The sequence below is a fragment of the Oncorhynchus keta genome, chromosome 8 (assembly GCF_023373465.1).
Source record: "Oncorhynchus keta strain PuntledgeMale-10-30-2019 chromosome 8, Oket_V2, whole genome shotgun sequence".
NCBI classification, from domain to species: domain Eukaryota; kingdom Metazoa; phylum Chordata; class Actinopteri; order Salmoniformes; family Salmonidae; genus Oncorhynchus; species Oncorhynchus keta.
The window spans coordinates 13,406,837-13,423,518 of record NC_068428.1 but is presented as its reverse complement, the minus strand read 5'-3'; the positions used below and the strand labels follow the sequence as shown (position 1 = coordinate 13,423,518).

Here is a 16,682-nt window from a genome sequence, read left to right as displayed (position 1 = left end):
ACAGAACTTCAAAGAGCTTTTCCTCCTACTCTGGCACTACACTACACCCGGCTACGCCTGGGCCCTGTCGAAATGGGACTGACCAGCCGTTCCACATCATTCAATAGATTAGCCATACACTTGGAATCAGCTGCTGAATCATCAGTGAGCAACATTAACATCGGAGATTCGGTCTGATGTTTTGAGCTACCCTTTTCTTTGTACTTTTTCATATCGAATCCAAATCTTGAGTTGAATTTTGAGTTCACTAGCTAAAGCATTCTAAAATGGGCCCCAACCACTAATACAGAGGGAATGAAGGGGTTCTTTGTGTCAGCTGCCATCTTGACTGGGTAGAGATTAGGCTAATTTGCAAACCCTGCGACGGATGTTCCATACAGGAGTGTCAGACGCAGAACAGTCAAGTGAAAGAGACCATTGTCTCCGTCCACCCAAGTCCATAATAAGCCCATCCATGTGTGAAGCCATTAGTTAGCCTGGTCCAGTCTTAAGGCTTTCTCAACTCCTCTCATAATATACCTATCACGCCTCTCAACAGGGTGAGCAGTAAGTCTAACCTTAACAATGAGGAAAAAGGCAGCGACCATGATCACCTTGACCCCAATTCCTGAATCGATGCCTCTTCATGTAAAGCCAATAAAACCACTGCAGACTCAGAGTAACGCTTAGCCCCACTGTAATGAGCGCATCGTGTTCAGTGAGGCAATATGGCCGCCTGAAGCCTACTGCCCTCCCTCTCGTACATAGAAGCTAACAGCACAGAGTGTGACGTGTCCTCGTCAATAAGAGAGGTTTCTGAGGAGCATGTTGCTTGTACGTCACACACTCATTGAGGGTTAGTCATTTAGTAGAGGGGGGGGGGGGTCATGCATTTCTGCTGTAGGAGTCAGCAAGACATGGTGGGGTCATAGTAAGGCTGTTACATGACCGTATTACGGCCACACGGGCAGTCACGGGTCATGACTGCAGTCAAATTCCATGTGACCGTTGAGTCACTGTGAGTAGGCTTCGCCAAAACTGCGCTCTGATGCCGCTGATGGTCATTAGTAGTCTCCCAAACTTGCTAACAGCCGGTCCCTAACGGCTGGTACTCAGCGATCTATTGTCCCTCGAAATCACTCTGACATCAATGCTTGACGCATGGAATGAAATAAGTGTTCATATAAGCCCATGTTGCGCAACATTTCTATTGGCTATGCAATTGCGCGAGAAACAGAGTTGATGGCCTCTATTAAAAAGAGGAGGTTCCCATCAGATTTCTATAGGCTAGGCCTACGTGTTCTTATAAGCTCAGTCATTGTGCAATCGCGTGTGATAACAGTTGACTGTCCACTGTTTAATAGAGAATCCCAGCTTTCTCATGCCGCTACATGTATTGCTCAATTCTTTAAATTAAGCAAATTACAAACGGTGTAACCTACCTGGCATATTAGAAACGTAACCGCAAGTAACCTCCATTCTATATTCGAGTGCAGCCAATGGATGACATTTGTTTTTTGTGGGCCATTCTAATGTATTAGTAGGCTATAGGTAAAGACCAGATTAAATGGAGAATAGTCTGATGGGTGAGAATATTATCAAGTGCTTGTCAAATTGTGAACGAGAGACTGATGAAGTGTGTGCAGCCTGCGCAAGAAACAGAGCAGAGCGCTTCCCTTTCATGCAATGTTTTTCAAATCATCATTTCTCGCATCATGCAGCCTTCGAATGTATTTCAAATCAAAAAATAGCCTAACATTTGTACCACAACTTAAGTTGCATAAATAACTATAAATTAAGCATATAGGAGCACCTATTTCGTTGTTAACTGCTCAACACAGAATAGCAGCATGTGCACACTCCCTTGGAAATCGTTGGGGAAAAATATCCTTTCTATTTTATTCAGCTATGTTAAATTGTATTATTCTTAACATTAAATAATGCCAAGGCAAATCTTGCCTGCTAAATGAAATTCCATAGCCAGATCAGGGCTTAACATAAGGATGACTCAGAATATGCTATTCTATTCTTTTGAAATAGGCTATATATCTTCACACACACACACACACACACACACACACACACACACACACACACACACACACACACACACACACACACACACACACACCCTGCGGCAGAGTACTCCTCCACCATAGTGAGTATCGAGCTGCAGCAGCAGCCACAGAGGCAGATCATAACCTCTCAACCACGTTGACTTCCTGAGTCAAACAAACAAATAAATCCAGAGAAAAGAGACGAACAGCATAACTAAGTCCCCTTGGAGCCAAACATACATGCCCTGCATGGGTGTGCTCGTCCATCAGCCCTGCCCCCACCCTTATTGACTTCCGGCGCCGACAGAGATGGCCGCCTCGCTTCGCGTTCCTAGGAAACTATGCAGTTTTTTGTTTTTTTTACGTGTTATTTCTTACATTAGTACCCCAGGTCATCTTAGGTTTCATTACATACAGTCGAGAAGAACTACTGAATATAAGATCAGCGCCAACTCACCATCAGTACGACCAAGAATATGTTTTTCGTGACGCGGATCCTGTGTTCTGCCTTTCAAACAGGACAGCGGAATGGATCCCATGCTGCGACCCCAAAAAACGACTCCGAAAAAGAGGGAAACGAGGCGGTCTCCTGGTCAGACTCCGGAGACGGGCACACCGTGCACCACTCCCTAGCATTCTTCTTGCCAATGTCCAGTCTCTTGACAACAAGGTTGATGAAATCCGAGCAAGGGTAGCATTCCAGAGGGACATCAGAGACTGTAACGTTCTTTGCTTCACGGAAACATGGCTCACTGGAGAGACGCTATCCGATGCGAGGCAGCCAACGGGTTTCTCCACGCATTGCGCCGACAGAAACAGACATCTTTCTGGTAAGAAGAGGGGCGGGGGCGTATGCCTTATGGCTAACGAGACTTGGTGTGATGTAAGAAACATACAGGAACTCAAATCCTTCTGTTCACCTGATTTAGAATTCCTCACAATCAAATGTAGACCGCATTACCTACCAAGAGAATTCTCTTCGATTATAATGACAGCCGTATATATCCCCCCCCAAGCAGACACATCGATAGCTCTGAACAAACTTTATTTAACTCTTTGCAAACTGGAAACCATTTATCCGGAGGCTGCATCCATTGTTGCTGGGGATTTTAACAAGGCTAATCTGAAAACAAGACTCCCTAAATTTTATCAGCATATCGATTGCGCAACCAGGGGTGGAAAAACCTTGGATCATTGTTACTCTAACCTCCGCAACGCATATACGGCCCTGCCCCGCCCCCCTTTTGGAAAAGCTGACCACGACTCCATTTTGTTGATCCCTGCCTACAGACAGAAACTAAAACAAGAGGCTCCCACGCTGAGGTCTGTCCAACGCTGGTCCGACCAAGCTGACTCCACACTCCAAGACTGCTTCCATCACGTGGACTGGGATATGTTTCGTATTGCGTCAGTTAACAATATTGACGAATACGCTAATTCGGTGTGCGAGTTCATTAGAACGTGCGTTGAAGAGGTCGTTCCCATAGCAACGATTAAAACATTCCCTAACCAGAAACCGTGGATTGATGGCAGCATTAGCGTGAAACTGAAAGCACGAACCACTGCTTTTAATCAGGGCAAGGTGTCTGGTAACATGACCGAATACAAACAGTGCAGCTATTCCCTCCGCAAGGCTATCAAACAAGCTAAGTGTCAGTACAGAGACAAAGTAGAATCTCAATTCAACGGCTCAGACACAAGAGGCATGTGGCAGGGTCTACAGTCAATCACGGACTACAGGAAGAAATCCAGCGCCGTCACGGACCAGGATGTCTTGCTCCCAGGCAGACTAAATTACTTTTTTGCCCGCTTCGAGGACAATACAGTGCCACTGACACGACCTGCAACGGAAACGTGCGGTCTCTCCTTCACTGCAGCCGAGGTGAGTAAGACATTTAAACGTGTTAACCCTCGCAAGGCTGCAGGCCCAGACAGCATCCCCAGCCGCGCCCTCAGAGCATGCGCAGACCAGCTGGCCGGTGTGTTTACGGACATATTCAATCAATCCCTATACCAGTCTGCTGTTCCCACATGCTTCAAGAGGGCCACCATTGTTCCTGTTCCCAAGAAAGCTAAGGTAACTGAGCTAAATGACTACTGCCCCGTAGCACTCACTTCCATCATCATGAAGTGCTTTGAGAGACTAGTCAAGGACCATATCACCTCCACCCTACCTGACACCCTAGACCCACTCCAATTTGCTTACCGCCCAAATAGGTCCACAGACGATGCAATCTCAACCACACTGCACACTGCCCTAACCCATCTGGACAAGAGGAATACCTATGTGAGAATGCTGTTCATCGACTACAGCTCGGCATTCAACACCATAGTACCCTCCAAGCTCGTCATCAAGCTCGAGACCCTGCGTCTCGACCCCGCCCTGTGCAACTGGGTACTGGACTTCCTGACGGGCCGCCCCCAGGTGGTGAGGGTAGGCAACAACATCTCCTCTCCGCTGATCCTCAACACTGGGGCCCCACAAGGGTGCGTTCTGTACTCCCTGTTCACCCACGACTGCGTGGCCACGCACGCCTCCAACTCAATCATCAAGTTTGCGGACGACACAACAGTGGTAGGCTTGATTACCAACAACGACGAGACGGCCTACAGGGAGGAGGTGAGGGCCCTCGGAGTGTGGTGTCAGGAAAATAACCTCACACTCAACGTCAACAAAACTAAGGAGATGATTGTGGACTTCAGGAAACAGCAGAAGGAACACCTCCCTATCCACATCGATGGAACAGTAGTGGAGAGGGTAGCAAGTTTTAAGTTCCTCGGCATACACATCACAGACAAACTGAATTGGTCCACTCACACAGACAGCGTCGTGAAGAAGGCGCAGCAGCGCCTCTTCAACCTCAGGAGGCTGAAGAAATTCGGCTTGTCACCAAAAGCACTCACAAACTTCTACAGATGCACAATCGAGAGCATCCTGGGGGGCTGTATCACCGCCTGGTACGGCAACTGCTCCGCCCTCAACCGTAAGGCTCTCCAGAGGGTAGTGAGGCTGGCACAACTCATCACCTGCCCTCCAGGACACCTACACCACCCGATGTTACAGGAAGGCCATAAAGATCATCAAGGACATCATCCAGAAGGCGAGGTCAGTACAGGTGCATCAAAGCTGGGACCGAGAGACTGAAAAACAGCTTCTATCTCAAGGCCATCAGACTGTTAAACAGCCACCACTAACATTGAGTGGCTGCTGCCAACACACTGACACTGACTCAACTCCAGCCACTTTAATAATGGGAATTGATGGGAAATGATGTAAATATGTCACTAGCCACTTTAAACAATGCTACCTTATATAATGTTACTTACCCTACATTATTAATCTCATATGCATACGTATATACTGTACTCTATATCATCGACTGCATCCTTATGTAATACATGTATCACTAGCCACTTTAACTATGCCACTTTGTTTACATACCCATCTCATATGTATATACTGTACTCGACACCAACCACTGTATCTTGCCTATGCTGCTCTGTACCATCACTCATTCATATATCCTTATGTACATATTCTTTATCCCCTTACACTGTGTATAAGACAGTTGTTTTGGAATTGTTAGTTAGATTACTTGTTGGTTATTACTGCATTGTCGGAACTAGAAGCACAAGCATTTCGCTACACTCGCATTAACATCTGCTAACCATGTGTATGTGACAAATAAAATTGGATTGGATTTGATTTGATTTGATAAGGAGGGACAAACTGAGGCAAAGTAAGAAGGGGTTGAATGAGTCAGAGATCATTAAACCTTCTCGCCCTTTCTCCTCTTTCATCTGCAGAGAGAGAGAGAGAGGAAGGAGGAGAGAGGGGGAGCTTCAAAAGGCCCCATGCTGTAACTCTTGATTACATCCATCTGTGGCAGTCCTCCCTTTATCGTCCGTCTCTACCCTCCCACCTTTCCATGCCCTATGCCTGCAGGTTAGAGGGAGAGAGCCCTGCTAACCTGGCCCAGTGGCGTGAGACCGTGAAGAAATCATTGACATGGGAGCAGCAGGGCAGAGAGACTAGAGGAGCTCTTCTCTATGTGAAGGAGGAGGAAAGGCTGGTGATAGTGGTGGTGGCTCCCGAAAGCGAAGCGCCTCACCGAGACACTTTTGATGTTTCCGGGAGCTGACGTCTCTCGGCGGGACTAATCTGCGTCAGTGCCTTTCAATTTTCTGACGTCTCGTGTTTCTCCACTGCCTCTGCACCTCGACATAGCGATAGCGATGGGGCAAGAGGGAGATGAGCTTTACTAAGAAGCTGGCAATTATGAGACTGAGGCTGGAGAATGATGTGGTTTCCCCTTCTTGCGGTGAATAGCACGTGACCACAGAAGAGCCTGTCTGTAACCTGACTAGAAGGTTAAAGTGGAGTCTAGTGTTTTAGTCTGTCTGCTGAGGTTTTAATGAGGTGTTTCTCACAGGAAATAGTACCATTCTGGAGAGGGCCGAGAGCCTATTTTATATTGGGAGGTATAGCAGTGGTCGCCAACCGGTCCATCTTCAAAGCATTCCTCGTCTATCACCAAACGTTTATTTTCTGTTTGCTCTCCTTTTTTAAATGTTATTCATGTTGTGCTGTTGGCAGTAGAGGGACACTTGATTCAGAAGCCCTGCACACCAAGTGTTCCCATTTTAAACCATTTCATTTGTTTGAAAAGACAAATCTCTGACCGAGAGATCTGGGGCTAAAATCCAGTCGTATAAAATACTTAAGTAAAAATAGTTGAAAGAACTACTTAACTTAAGTAGTTTTTGGAGGTATCTGTACTTTACTTTTCTATTTATATTTTTGACCATTTTTACTTCACTACATTCCTAAAGAACATTTTGTATTTTACCAGGCAAGTCAGTTAAGAACAAATTCTTATTTTCAATGGGTCAAGCTTGAAGATTTGAACTTGCAACCTTGCGGTTCCTAGTCCAAAGCTCTAACCACTAGGCTACCCTGCCGCCCCAGGGTGTGATGTACTTTGTACTCCATACATTTTTCCTGACACCCAGAAGTTACATTTTGAATGCTTAGCAGGACAGGAAAATGGCCTAATTCACACACTTATCAAGTGAACATCCCTACTGCCTCTGATCTGGCAGACTCATTAAACACATGCTTCATTTGTAAATTATGTCTTGTGTTGGAGCAATAAAGATTATGCCATTATGGTTTGCTTTATATAAGGAATTTGAAATGATTTATACTTATACATTTGATCCTTAAGTATATTTTAGCAATTACATTTACTTTTGATACTTAAGCATATTTAAAACCAAATACTTTTATACTTTTACTCAAGTAGTATTTTACTGGCTGACATTCACTCGAGTCATTTTTTTATTAAAAAGTTATCTTTACTGTTACTCAAGTACGAGAATTGGGTGATTTTCCATCACTGCTAAAATCGAGCTCACCTAGCCTACTGCGCTGGCCAATTGGATAGCTAAAATCAGTGCCTACCGCTTCCACGACCCCGGCGACAGCGACGTTTGATACTAGCGTATGTGAGATTTCCACATTTTTGAAAGCATAACCAGAAAGAGACTGTCAAAGAATACAGCAAAGAGCTGCTGTTTTTATGAGTGAGTTCATGTCTAAGTTTATTCAGCACTGTCAACACTGTTTTTATTACAAAACATAAGACGTGCTTCTCTACTTCCACTCGCGCTGCAGCTGCGAGTGTATCGATAGCCCAGCGGGTTTTTTTCATTAGCAGCTCGTAGTGTCTACTTTAATATAGAGGAATATTTCACTCTATTGTCATAGGAACAACATGAATTTGTGCATGAGACATGTGGTGCGACTCGATGGAAGATGGTGTCCACTCCCTGGTCAGTCTCACCGGAGGAAAAGGAGGAGAGAGCAGGGTCTGTGGGAGGTGGAACTCCGAAATGTCCGACTTGTTGAGTTGTTGAACGCGGCACGTGTATAACTACAACCAGTTAGCAAGTTGGACATTTCTGAGTTTCCTAGTTCGGACTAGCATGTCAATGCGGCATAATGGTATCTTCAAAACAACTGGGAAATCGGATCTGGAAAATCACAGACTTCCAACTTCAGTGTATTCAAGACAACTGGGAACTCGGAATAAAACGAGAACCGACTGGGTAAAAACGTTTTGAATGGTCATCCAACTCAGAATTCCAAGTCGCAAACTCTGCCATCTTTCTAGAGCTCCGACTTTCCAACCTGAAGATCACGGACGTCATGATTTTACCTTTGATTTCAGAGTTCCCAGTTGTCTTGAAAGCACCATAACCATCAGATGCAATTACCATCAGTCCAGTAAAAAAAAATGGACAAATTATTTGCAAATTACTTCAATTTATGCTCAGCTGTGCCTTCGCAAGTGCTAACACCAACGGATCTATTTTGTTATCAAAGCTTGAGTTTTGAAATATAATATGGTTTGAGAAGACCAATATTGTCAGGCCAGGCATATAGCCAATATGCTGTGATAATGTTATTAGGCCTATAGCGCAAACCTCATTACTACAGAACAGTTTTTATTAGGTTAATGTTACATTTTTTAAAGCAATGTTTCTTTTTGACTGTGAAAGTGATCTTGACTCAGAAAAGGTGGGTGACCACTGCCCTATAGCTATTGGGGTCTAAAATGAATTGCTTCATTAAGATTGCACAGGGGAAGCAGAACAACGTGTGGAGGGAATATGCCCGACCAGGAGCATCAACATAGCGTGCAGCTACAATAGGTTAGCAGTTAGTACCACCATTACCACAGCCTAGCCTGCTTTGTCCCAGGCTCATCTGATTTCCTGTCAACCACAGGGGAACAACAACCGTTTGAGGGTTAACTCTGACATTTCAGAGCCCACACCCCAGCTAATCGTTGAGCGTGAGAGAGAGGTCAGAGAAAGGAACGGATAAAAACAGATAATTGAGGGGGTGGTGGGAGGTCTTCACATGGAACAATCTCGCTGGAATGAGTGACCCGTTTTCAGATCTCATTAACCGTCACCCACACGCAGCACCGACAACAAACTCACACTGTTTTCCACTGTTTCACTCAGACTGCGACAGTGTGGGTGGGGGTGGGGGGGGGGGGGTCTCTGTACCATGGTGCCATGATGACACCACTGCAGAGCTCCTGATTACTCCAGCATGTCATGTCTAACCAGGCAGACAGGCACCACTACATTATACACACTGACTCCCAAATGGCACCCTTCCCTACACAGTGCACCACTTTTGCTCACCATGTAGTGAATAGAGTGCTATTTGGGACCTCTTGCCACAATCTCAACTCAGACCACCGGCGTTACAGCCACATCCACACACGACTCTTCTTGACCGCATAAGCTCCCGTTACAAACCATCAGCGCGCACAGTCAGCGCCGTCCGCCATGGCTCAACCAGATCATGGGATTACTGTCGATGCACGAGAAAGAGCATGCATACACTGTGACAAACCAGAGGCCTGCATAATGCATGCATCTGCTGTGGCTGCTAAATACCCAGTTGGCTTGATGGAAGCTAAAAGCCGGTTCTTGGAAGAAGAAACCCTTGTGCACCAACCGGTTTCCACTCTGCCACTGCTGAGGAATTCAACCCCCCCCCCCCCAAAAAAAGCTTCCTTTCCATTTATAGCCTGTTGTACACTTGCTCCGGACTGCCCGGCGGGGTTCCCACCACAATACATCCCCTTTGTCTGTCGGCCTGCCCATACTGCACTCCACACACAGGAAGAGGAAACCGCAGAGTACAGGCCCTTTGACAGGGCCAAAGCATGGCTCAAGCTCTATGCTGATATTCCCAAATGGTCACAAAACAAGTGAGCTCACTGCCAAGCAAAAGAAAGCCACTGTGTTTTTGACTGATATAGACTAGGTCCCAATTGGCACCCTATTTACTATCACTATATAGTGCACTAGTCCCAGCGATCATGATCAAACTGAAAAACGTGTTTCTTAAGAATTCATTTTTTCAAAGACATTGTGCGTCACTTGTGAAAGAGAACCGTTAAGACACTGAGAAAGCGGGATAACTGCTCAGAACGGTTGTATGTATAAAGACAGCGAGAACACATGTATGTGCACTCTGTGACACCAGATTAACCTGCTGGTAGGGCACAGTTCTGGGCCAACCCGCAGAGAGCTTTCGCTTGCAGCGCAGAGAGGATTAAAGTAGAGAGAGAGAGAGAGAGCGAGAGCAAGCGACAGACTGGCAGAGTGAGCGAGAGACAGACAGATGGACAGAGTAAGAGCGAGAGAGAGAGAAAGAAAGGGTAAGAGACAGACAGAGAGAAAGCGAGAGACAGATGGACAGCATACGAGTGAGAGTGAAAGAAAGGGTAAGAGACACAGAAAGAGAAAGCGAGAGACAGACAGACAGACGGACAGAGTAAGAGACAGACAGAGAGAGAGAGAAAGTCAGGGTAAGAGACAGACAGACAGAGAGAGAGAAAGCGAGAGAGAGCACAGCCCGCTGGAATCCCATTGGAGTCAGGTCACAAAGTCAAGCCAAAACATCCTGTGCCTTGTTTTTTTTTACCCTACAGGTCCCAGACAACGTAAGACTCTGAAATAAATGGGGATACTACTGATTATCTCCTTCCTGACTTGGTCACATGGGATTTGAGGTGCACTAGGAAAACCACAGCCCTACTGCCAAGCTGGGAGACACATTTTCTATTTGCTGTGTATAACATCCTACTTGTAGAGGTTGACAAAGACAGACAGTGTAACTGTGGACAGCCTATAGCAAACTTCAGAACAGCGGTTGCCAGCTGGTGTGTGTGTGTGAGCCTGGCTGGTTTGAGAGCAGTAATTGCTGTGACAGCGTGCGTGTACGTACCTCTGGTTTCAGCGTATCAGGATATTTATTTACTCCACATGGCTTTGTGCAGCGCAAAAAAAACAAAAAACAGAGGCCCTGCGGGGAGAGAAATACATTTCAATTATTCATTTATCGCATTCAATGAAACATGACTATCAACAGTGTGCGCCAGCCAATGTCAGTTACTGTATCCTTCACTCCAAAAATTGTATTTCTGCCCCGGCCCTCAGAGCGAATGGTAGCGACAGGCTGCGCTCTGTTGGACAGTGACCTCAAGATCTGCCCATTGGTAAACAACAGGTTGAAGTGCAGAACACACTCTCGGAGGCAGCTTAATACAAAATATTTAAAAAACGTCTGTATGACGGCCTCTTTTCTTTCTGGCATTTCCTGTAGCAGGTACGTGGATTTGGGGGGTTCATTCAATGTTCTGAGCTGAAAGAGTATTGCCTGAACGAGAGTGGTTTTCATCAAGTATCCTTCAATCAAGAGCCTCATACAGGTGTTACCAAGCTTTGATACTTGGAATTACTACAGATTTAAGCAATTAACAACCCAATTTATTGAGTAACTTATGCCAACTTGAGTATCTAGGAAACCTTATATTGGCTTCATAACAGACATAGACCACTTCAGCCTTCCAGTAGAAACCACAGCAGTAACTGATCAAAGCACCAACAAAAAAGCATCCATAAATTCATTAAAACTGAGATGGCAAGATCTGAAGAACCATAACTCTGTTTTGCATCTACTACCCCCAAATGCATTCACACATAAAGGAGAACAGCCAATGTACTTGCACATAAATCAATCTCCACTTGACACAGCGAGCAACAAATGCACCACGCCCTGCCAGCAGTTTGAAACACTAATGTTTCAACAGTGGAGTCATTATGCCCATAGGGACAGGCGTTAGCCACATGGTAAATAGACTAAACGCACTTCATCTACAACAGCAATGATAACTCATAAAAACACACAAACTTGACTTCTAAGCAGAGCACTGCTATGATGCATCTGTTTCGATCTGAATCTGTTATCGGTTCGTGACTTTGCTGTAACGGGTATGAGAATAAAAGGTGAGATATTATTTTGTCTCTGAAGTTTGGTTGTGTGTAATTCCCCAGTTTGTATAGAGTCTATATATTCTGGCTGTATTGGAGCATGTGTCATGTCATTAACTGGCATGCACGTGTACACACATACACATGCGCACGCACAAACGGACTTCATTCGTACACCCCATACTGTGATACAAACACTTTAGGAACAGGATTTTTTCAATTAAAAAAACTCACAAATCAGGCTAAAAGGAATAGATACTGATTTAGATAGTGAGGCCAGACGAAATTGGTGGGCAGAAAATATGAGAGTTCCCCGTCGTGTGAGGCAGCTTCAGTAGTTAATTACCTCTGTCTGACAGTGGCTGGCCACACAGACAGACCTTGCTGGCAGAGAACAGAGAATGGGCTAGTAGAGACAGGCAATAATCATGTTTGACATTCTCACTCCTCCTTCAGACTTTCCTTGACCCATACTGTTGTTCTGGGATGGTCATGACGTCACATATTGGAGCCATTCCATTATCCTGCAGATAGCACAGACCGATGGCTGAGATAGCTATTCAAAGGCTGGTATTTAACATAAAGGATTAAATGGCATGCAAATGTAAAAGGATATCAGTTTGTCAAAACCCTGCAAACATTTAAAAGTCTAATTTGGAGATAGAGGGACAAAAAAAACAAACAAGTACCCTCATTCAGTAGCATTCTGCTCTGCCAGACACCATTATTGAGGGTTTGCTGAGCGATCATATTTTGGGGCGTACATGTGAAGGAAACATTGGGATTCCCCAAAAATATACTGGCAGTGCCCTATGTGTGGAAGTGAAACGGGATTTTTGTCCACATGCGTGCTCCCTTTCTCTATCAAACATAATGGGGCTGAGGCTGAGGCCTGCGGGGGAGAGCATTCAGCCACACACAGATCACATGACTGGCCGGGCACAGCGAGCTCAGTCATTCTTACTGTCGCTCTTCACTGAGTGGAGAGCAGACAAAAGCTACGGCTGATACAGTGGCTCTGCAGAGGGGGAGGAGCTCTCCATTCACAGCCTGCTGGGTAGGTACTATATATATATATATGCCATTTAGCAGACGCTTTTATCCAAAGCGACTTACAGTCATGTGTGCATACATTCTACGTATGGGTGGTCCCGGGAATCGAACCCACTACCCTGGCGTTACAAGCGCCATGCTCTACCAACTGAGCTACAGAAGGACAATAGTAGATGGTATCATTTTCCATACAGTATTTTACGATTACTAAGCAGGGGCACGTCATATACAGCCTGAGAGATAGTAACCACAGCCCAGCCCAAATCTACATCTATACTCTCGTATAATGCACACCAAGTTAATACCATGGCTTACCTCTAAAGGCAAGGGACTAGTCACTTATCCATTTCAATGGCAGCTGTATCTGTCCTTTGACAGATGTGGACAGATGTGGACTTGATTGACAGGTCAGGAATGGATGTGAGCAGACAGCCTTCACATGGAGGCTCTCTGGCTTGCGTCGATTCCTGAGGGGCGGCAGCGTAGCCTAGTGGTTAGAGCGTTGGACTAGTAACCGGAAGGTTGTGAGTTCAAACCCCCGAGCTGACAAGGTACAAATCTGTCGTTCTGCCCCTGAACAGGCACTGTTCCCAGGCTGTCATTGAAAATGAGAATGTGTTCTTAACTGACTTGCCTGGTAAAAAAATATATATATTGCACTACTTGTGATCAGAGCCCTATGGAACCTGGTAAAAAGTAGTGCACTATACAGTACCAGTCAAAAGTTTTCTACATTGTATAATAATAATGAAGACATCAAAACTATGAAATAACACAAATGGAATCATGTAGTAACCAAAAAAAGTGTTGAATATGAAATATATATTTTTGATTTGTTTAAGATTCTTCAAAGTAGCCAACCTTTGCCTTGATGACACACTCTTGACATTCTCTCAACCAGCTTCACCTAGAATGCTTTTCCAACAGTCCTGAAGGAGATCCCACATGCTGAGCACTTGTTGGCTGCTTTTCCTTCACTCTGCGGTCCAACTCATCCCAAACCATCTCGATTGGGTTGAGATCGGGTGATTGTGGAGGCCAGGTCATCTGATGCAGCACTCCATCACTCTCAACCTTCGTCAAATAGCCCTTACACAGCCTGGAGGTGTTTGGGGTCATTGTTCTGTTGAAAAACAAATGATAGTCCCACTAAGCCCAAACCAGATGGGATGGCGTATCGCTGCAGAATGCTGTAATAGCAGTTGATGAACAGTTGATGTTGAGATGTGTCTGTTACTTGAATTCTGTAAAGCATTTATTTGGGCCGTAATCTGAGATGCAGTTAATTGCTGATTTCTGAGGCTGGTAACTCTAATGAACTTCTTTAGCAGAGGTAACTCCGGGTCTTCCTTTCCTGTGGCGGTCCTCATGAGAGCCAGTTTCATCATAGCGCTTAATGTTTTTTTGTGACTGCACTTGAAGAAACCTTCAAAGTTCTTGAAATCTTCTTGATTGACTGACCTTCATGTCTTAAAGTAATGACGGACTGTCGTTTCTCTTTGCTTATTTAAGCTGTTCTTGCCATAATATGGACTTGGTTTTTTACCAAATAGGACTATCTTCTGTATACCACCCCAACCTTGTCACAACACAACTGATTGGCTCAAACGCATTAAGAAGGAAAGAAATTCCACAAATTAGGCACACCTGTTGAAATGCATTCCAGGTGACTACCTCATGAAGCTGGTTGAGAGAATGCCAAGAGCGTGCAAAGCATTAATCAAGGCAAAGGGTGGCTACTTTAAAGTAATAAAACATATTTTGATTTGTTTAACACTTTTTTGGTTTCTTCCTGATTCAATATGTGTTGTTTCATAGTTGATGTCTTCACTATTATTTTACAATGTAGAAAAATAGTCAAAATAAATAAGTACCCTGGAATGTAGAGTGTTTATACAGACAGAGTGGAGACAATGGATTACAATAAATGAAAGGTTAGAGTTTAAAAGACATTTTGGATGACGAATCACTGTAGCCTATACCCCAATGAGACCTCCCATTAACCTAGCGTTGGGGAAATTTGCAACAAAAGTGCCAGGTTTGTAATTGTCACCACTGAATATGTAACAAAAATGATGAGATAATGGAATTCCTTCAAAATGACTTGCAGAGGAAGTGTTTGATTATTTTTTTTAAATAATGTATAAACCCATATTACTTCCAGCTCTGTTGCTGCTCTCCCACTACAGTAATTAAAGAGAAAGAAATTAACATTAACAATGGCTTTAGGCCCCTTTGACGTTTACGGAGCTTCCTCAAGGTTAAGCTCTATACTTCTTTCAATATTGCTTTATCCACTGGCAATGACGGGGAATTTAAATGGGGCATATTGAGGGCCTAGGCCTGGTGCTCCAGCCAGGAGGCCGGGGTGATGCCAGGATGAGCAATCGTCTCCCCCCCCCCCCCAGCCAGCAGCAGCTGCATCAGCATTGCAGAGAGATGACACTGCAGAGAGGCAACAGAGAGGAGGAGCGGGGAGCATGGAGGGCAGACAGGCACTCCTCAGAGACAGTTTAACTGCTACCTGTTGTACAGTTCTACTGTACAAGTGTATATCACTATATAGTAGTACAGTAGAGTATGGGAGGCCAGACAGGCACCACTCAGACAATGTTTAACTGTTTCAAATGTGGCACAAATCCAATGTGGGTAAATGGTACCTATATTAGCATTTCCATACCTCATGTCCAAATCACCCTAATATATCTAAAAATGTATTGTGTAACTCAATTATGTTACTTATAGAGGATTTGGATATGAAGTTTGAAAATGCTTATATTTGATTGGATTTGTGCCACTAATGCTAGAAAGTTAGCATCTGAAACAGTGGCCAGGTAAACAAAACCAAAGCCTGGGTTACTGTCGTAGCTTGCTTAGAGGGTAAGAAAACCAATATGTAATTTTGTAATTTGGATGAACTATCCCTTTAACAATGGAGTGGGGAGGTTCTTTATAAAATAATGACCTAGTAGCAGGAACATCACCATCTAGTGGTCAGAGCCTGGTAATATCAAGATGTAGGATAGCCTATTCATTGATGGAAATACCAGATGATGTAAATAGATTTGACCGGTCATGCTTATTGCCCTATGGGTTGCATAATTTAGTGGAATTAAATTGCCGGGTGTATATATTCATTGTGTAACTTCCATGACTAATTTCTCTGAACAGACAAAAACAAAAATCCACTGAGAATACATAACATAGGATGAAGAAACAATACTCCTAGCCGCCATACTACTCGTCAAACATAGAGAACTGATACTTCATACCCGTTATTGGGGTGGGATTGGAATGGTGTGTGGAGGTTCCGTGGATGGCTTTAGGCCACTTCCTTGGATTCCTCATGTCGTTTTCATTGTTAGAAAAAAAGTTTGGTCCAAATAGGACGTACGGTACTATAATTATTGAATATTATATGAAATCATACCAAACAAAATGGCCTATTTGGGTGCAAATATATTTCAACAAATAATGATTCTGGAATGCTTATCTTATCGGTTTCTAACTACAGAAACGATTCCATAACAATCTGAGGTGGCTGGTGTCATGGCTTACTGAAATGACATGGATATGCATGACATTAAACACAGCAAGCACATTCATAGGATTAATTAAATATTCATAAAAATAAAATAAACTTCAGGGCAGCATATCATCATTAATAAATGACCAAACATAGTATACTGTATTCTCTTTTCATTATCTTGTTCAATGGAGAGAGCACCA

At 44.3% G+C, this 16,682-nt stretch overlaps 1 protein-coding gene across 5 annotated transcripts in view; it reads right to left on the bottom strand.

Annotated features, from left to right (window-relative positions):
* The window catches only part of LOC118386809 (tyrosine-protein kinase Fyn), a 78,701-nt gene that overhangs the window by 48,081 nt on the left and 13,938 nt on the right, over positions 1-16,682 (bottom strand). For 4 of the 5 annotated variants that reach the window (XM_052523488.1, XM_052523487.1, XM_052523491.1 and 1 more), the window contains exon 2: positions 10,855-10,932. The exons of the other annotated variant lie outside the window; for it this stretch is intronic. The gene's annotated coding sequence lies outside the window, so the exon portion shown is untranslated. The remainder of the gene's footprint in view (positions 1-10,854; positions 10,933-16,682) is intronic. 5 annotated transcript variants of the gene reach the window in all.